We start from the raw sequence: 5,157 nt of genomic DNA, 5'->3' as shown, positions 1-5,157 counted from the left end.
TGCTGGCCGGAGCAGGGGCAGACATGCTGTTCCTTGGGACGCTCCCAAACCATGGGATCTGCTGCACCCTGGAGAGTCGGGAGAGGCCTGGACTCCGGCAGGAGTGGCACGAGCAGGGAGACCCCCAGCCTCACCTCTCCGGCCTGCAAAACATGATGCTCGCCCACCGCTCTGCAGAATGAGCCACTCATTGCACGGTCAGCCCCTCAGTCACCCCCAGCCCACCTACTCCTGCCCACAGGCAAGTTCCCATTTTCTGGCTTATGAAAATCACTCTTAGCTTTTGGCATCCCTGAACCTTCCTCAGGGACAGACTGCACCCTCCTGCAAAACACAACAGCCAAGTGGCACTGAACCTCTCACACACGGCCCAGCCGTGCCCCGCTCCCAACTGGATTTGGAGGCATCGCTTGCAGAGTAAATCCGGAGCAATGAACACCTGCCAGCAGTGCGCAGACTGCTCAGGTTAAGAAAAGGCAATGGTGAAAATGCAACTTCTGGGGGGCAGAGCCCCTCACCAGCACTCTCACTGGCACCTTCCGCAGGCTGCACAGCAGCCGGGTGGTCCCTCTAGTTTGTGCCCACTGCTGCCTGCAGTGTGGAGCTGCAGGTCCCCGCAGCGGTCTGCCACCAGGCGCCACTGGCAGATTTGGTGCAGCCCAGAGCACCGATCGTGGCATCTCCTGAGGCTGTGGTGTCCAGAGCCACAGCCTGCCACCCCACATGGTGCTGGTCCAGACGGCAGAGGTGGCCAATGGAGCCAGCCTCACGCTGGCCAGGCTCTGCGAGCCCAGCCCCCAGCTCTGCCGTGGCAGCTCACGCTGCTGCAGCAGCGCAGCCACCTCACGCCTCAGCTAACCGCCTCACGAAGGTCACGGTGCCGCTAAACCTGACCTCCCGAAGAATCTTATCAGGAGGCTGGTGCTGGAACACCACTTTGCAGAGCGCATGCGCGTTCTGCTTTGGCAAGCCTGCCTGTGGACTGACGCTAGCACTCGGTCACCTGGCTAGAACAAACCGCGTGCTGCCTCCTGCATCCAAGGCTCAGCGCTGCACCGCGCCGCTCCCAGCTCGCTGAGCTCCTCGGGGACGTGGTTTCTTTGTACCTCCAGTGCCGCCGTGCTGAGCTCTGGCTGAAAGCAGCAGCTAGCATGGCCGTGGGGAATGTCCACCCAGTGCTCTACAGGGATAGGAGCAGCGAAGGACAAGGTCAAACCTTTCCTCTGACAACCACCAGGCCAAAAAACGATCAGGGTAAGCACAACCTCTGCAGGGGGCCTTCTCCCAGCCAGACGCTGCAGCCTTCCACATCACATCCTTTGCGAGCTAAGAGAGCTGCCCCACAGCGTTTTCCTGGGCTACAGCATTTCTGCAATCCAGAAGAAATTCAGCTGCCGCTCAAAGGCATGGGCGCACCTCCCTGCTTCAGCTGCCCCTGCCCTCCAGCCTGTGCTGGCACCAGCCTCTGTGCCGTCCTGTGAGCCAGACCTGAAGACCAATCTCTCAGAAAATTAATTCAACGGGAGAAAAGGGAAACTATTTTTCAGTTGGCTCAGCTCCCTGGTCCCGCTCTTTACCCAACAGCACAAATGCATGCCTGCGAGGGACCACAACGAGCACCTGATCGAGGAGGGGGTGCCCCCTTCTCCTAGCTCCGACCTGGGCACACACAAGACCGAGTGGCCAGGAAACCTTGGCCTCGCCGCAGTTACAGGGCCAGCCACCCGCCACCAGCGCCTTTCTGGCCTCTGCAGTGCACAGGCCAATGTCCAGTGCTCCCCTTTTTGAATGCTTCACCTTCTCCTGTATTTTTCTCCGCTTGCTCCACACACTGAAGTGTAGAGACCTCTTCCAAAATAAAGCTGCAGTTTTTGTCCAAGGGGATGCTCCCAGGCTGTCAGCTGAAAGCAAGGGAGAGGACGCGGTGTCCAAATACACCATATCCTCTCTCAGCAAGACTGCTCCAAGGCTTGGTGCTGTTGCATGCCATCACAGCAAGCAGCCAGAGGAGCACGGGGAAGGAGAGCCAGGCTCTGCCAGGAACCACCGCAGCAGGCAGAGGAGTCAGGGAGGCTGCGCTCTCATTTGGCACTGCTCAGGAATCACACGGGTGAACGCTGGCAGCCCTCGGTCTCAGCCGCGGCTCAGCAGGGAGCTGAGTTTCCACCCACGGAGCTGAACCCCGCCGCTGCCCCCACACCTCCATTGCTGCTCCGCAGAGCCCCCGCACTGGGCGGCGAGGCAGGCCGGCTGGGATGCAGGCCGGCTGGGGACACCTTTGAGCCCGTAACAGGCACTGCTTGATCTCGGAGGTGCTCTGGGAATTTTTGTAAGATACACAGACCCTGCTTCCTCCAAAGAGGGAAACTGAAGTTACACAAATTCCTGCGTGCAAGGCTGTTTATAATGATTATATGCTTAACCTCTCTTCCTACTTTCAATACATTTGAATGTCCCATCTCCATCCTGCCAGCTAGGACCATGGGACCTCGACACTGGCCGTTCGTGAGCGGACACAGACAACAGAAACGGATCGACGGAAAGGCAGCGCAGTGCCACAGTTTATTAGAGCAAGACGTGCTGCTCAGTTCAGACAGGGCAAGTGTCCAATCTCTCCGCTTTTACAGAACAGGAACTTTGTTAGAAACAGTTAACCTGGGGCAGAGGGAAGAAGGATTTACATAATTTTCAATGAATAGACAAAATACAAATGCAGCTATCTAGAAATACAGGAGGGCACTGTTCGGGTCCAGAGGTCACTCCAAGCTCTTTTACCCCACAGAGGCCGAGGATCTGACCAAGGGAGATCGGAAGGAGCTTGTGCAGCTGGAGCTGCCCAGGGCTGACAGTCTGGAAGCACCACCAGGGAGGGACTCGCCTCCTCAGTTCAGTATCTTTGGATGAGTTTAATATCATTGACAGGGGAGGGACAAAACCAGACTATTTCCTTCTCTTTTCAGATCTTGGAAAGCCTTTGGCTCTTTGTCCCATCCACCAGCAAGTATTTTCATTGCTGAAGATACTAAGAGCCTTTTTAAAGGCATTATTTTATTAGGATTGGTTTACACAACAGGCTTTAGGGAAAAACCTTTTCCTCACCCCAGGACAAATGCCTTTGCCCATGTCACTTCATGGATTTCCCTAACCTCATCCTAAAGCTTGACAATGAGTACAGATCCTTTCTTCTTCCCTTAGAGCCCTGGATTACCCACCTCACAGCCATTACTTGTTGCCTAACTCTGCAAAGCTCTTTGGGACAGAATTTAGATAAGCAGTGGTCTAAAAATAAGATCTTAACCCTGTTACGTGCAGCACAGCCCTGAGCCCACACAGGACCTGCTCCAAGGACCAGTTCCAGCCTTTCCTCTCTACTGCAAAAGCAAACAATTTCCTGCTAATGTGTTTAGTTCTCTTTGCATCAGTTCACATTTTAAACTAACACCTCTGAAGACTATCCAGTGGTTTAGGAAGTAGAAGAGCCTCCTATGTCACAGCCTTCTCCTCTCTGGGGAGGTGGGAAGAAAGTCGCTTGAGCCTCATTCTTTGCAGAAATAAACTTGCTCAGGAACAACAAGCTGAAACAGTTTTAAAAACAGCAGCCCCCCAAAAATCAGGGATTTCAAAGTCTTAATTACAATGACACTTTATTGAAAGCACAAACCTGAAAAATTCATAAAGAAAGCATAATACTGTTTAAGTCCTAACGCACTAAAAACCATTTTTTCAACCCAGTGACCGGGCTATCAGGGATAATCTTATGCAAGTTTCAGACAAGAAGTAGGCAGGATCCCTGTGCCTCCTCAGGTGGGAACCTCAGCACAGAATCAGCCCGAGAGAAGCCCTGGCCAAAGCCCCTCGCTCATGGCTGGAGCCTGGTGCTGTTCTTTCATCGCGCCAAGACAGGCTAGATCTGACTTTCACCTGGTTTTGTTATCTGGTGACCGCCTGAACCAGACCCATCTCGCATGCTGTGGTTGCCACTATGTGGCTGCAGACGGTAACAGTAGGTGTGAAAATGCTGCCGCTGCAGCTGCCCACCCACGATCACATCCTTTAAATCTTCCTATAGCAGCTCCTTTGGTCTTCAGTAAGCTAAACCCCTTCCTTTATAAAACATCAACTTCTATGACATCCACAGACATCTTGTAAAGTATCTGCAACATTGCGAATAAGCTGACAACGTGCTGACCCTTTGGGGTAAAACCAGGCCTTTTGTTGCTTGCTTGTACAGCGCTTGGTGTAAGATCACGCTAGATCACAGGTATTGCTGAGCTCACTTACAGCCACACCAGCAGGTGCAGCTCTGCCCAGTTTTCAACGTGACCTTCTCCATTCCCCTTTTCCTTCAGGGCCGCGTGCCCTTTGGGGTACCTGCTGGGGCCTCCCTCTGCAACCAAAAACCTAGAGAAATCAACCATTACACAATTTCGTGCTGCTCCTGACTTGCTCTCAGAGCAGCGTAAGCTCCCTCTCTACCCAGCACACCCAGCCACAGGGCCACCAGCGCATCACCGCTGCGGGGACACGCTCCTGTGAGAGCGAGGGGCACCCCCAAGCCTCCCCTCCTCTGCTCCCTCACCCACCACCGCTCGCCCAGAGGCAGACACGGGCCAACAAACCCGGCCGTGGATCCCACCCCGATCTCCTCCTGCGCTTTGTTCCCAGCTCCCTCAGCTCCCCTGGGCACCGGGCCAGCAGCCGCGGCCCCGGGCTGGGCCGGGCTCTCGCTCCTCCTCGGCTCTTCCTTTTCCCGCAAACCCATCACGGAGGGGACCTGCGGTGCCACCACTCGGCCTCGCAAAGGCCGCAGCCCTGCAGCACCAGAGGCAAACGCCGCAGAGGTTCGAAGAGCAGAGGCCAGCAGCGAGGCCGCGGCGGGGACGCCCCCTCCCCGGCCCAGCCGCTCCCCGAGGCCTGCGGGGCCGGTGCTGCGGCCCAGCCCTAATCCTCGCCGGCTTCCATCCTCTGAGCTGGGTTCTCAGCACCAAGCGCAGCGCCGTGAGGGCCGGGCGGCGCGAAGGGGAGCTGCGAGGCCCGGCCCGGCCCCTCAGAGGGGCGGAGGCCCCGCCGCCATCGGCCCGGCCCCGCGGAACGCCCCCGCGGCCAACATGGCGGCGCCGCGGTGGGCACGGCGCTCCCGCGGTCACGTGAGGGGGG

The sequence above is a fragment of the Platalea leucorodia genome, assembly GCF_965183815.1.
Source record: "Platalea leucorodia genome assembly, chromosome: 15".
In the NCBI taxonomy this organism is placed as follows: Eukaryota; Metazoa; Chordata; class Aves; order Pelecaniformes; family Threskiornithidae; genus Platalea; species Platalea leucorodia.
The sequence above is the reverse complement of the archived record's forward strand: the minus strand, read 5'-3'. Positions refer to the sequence as shown.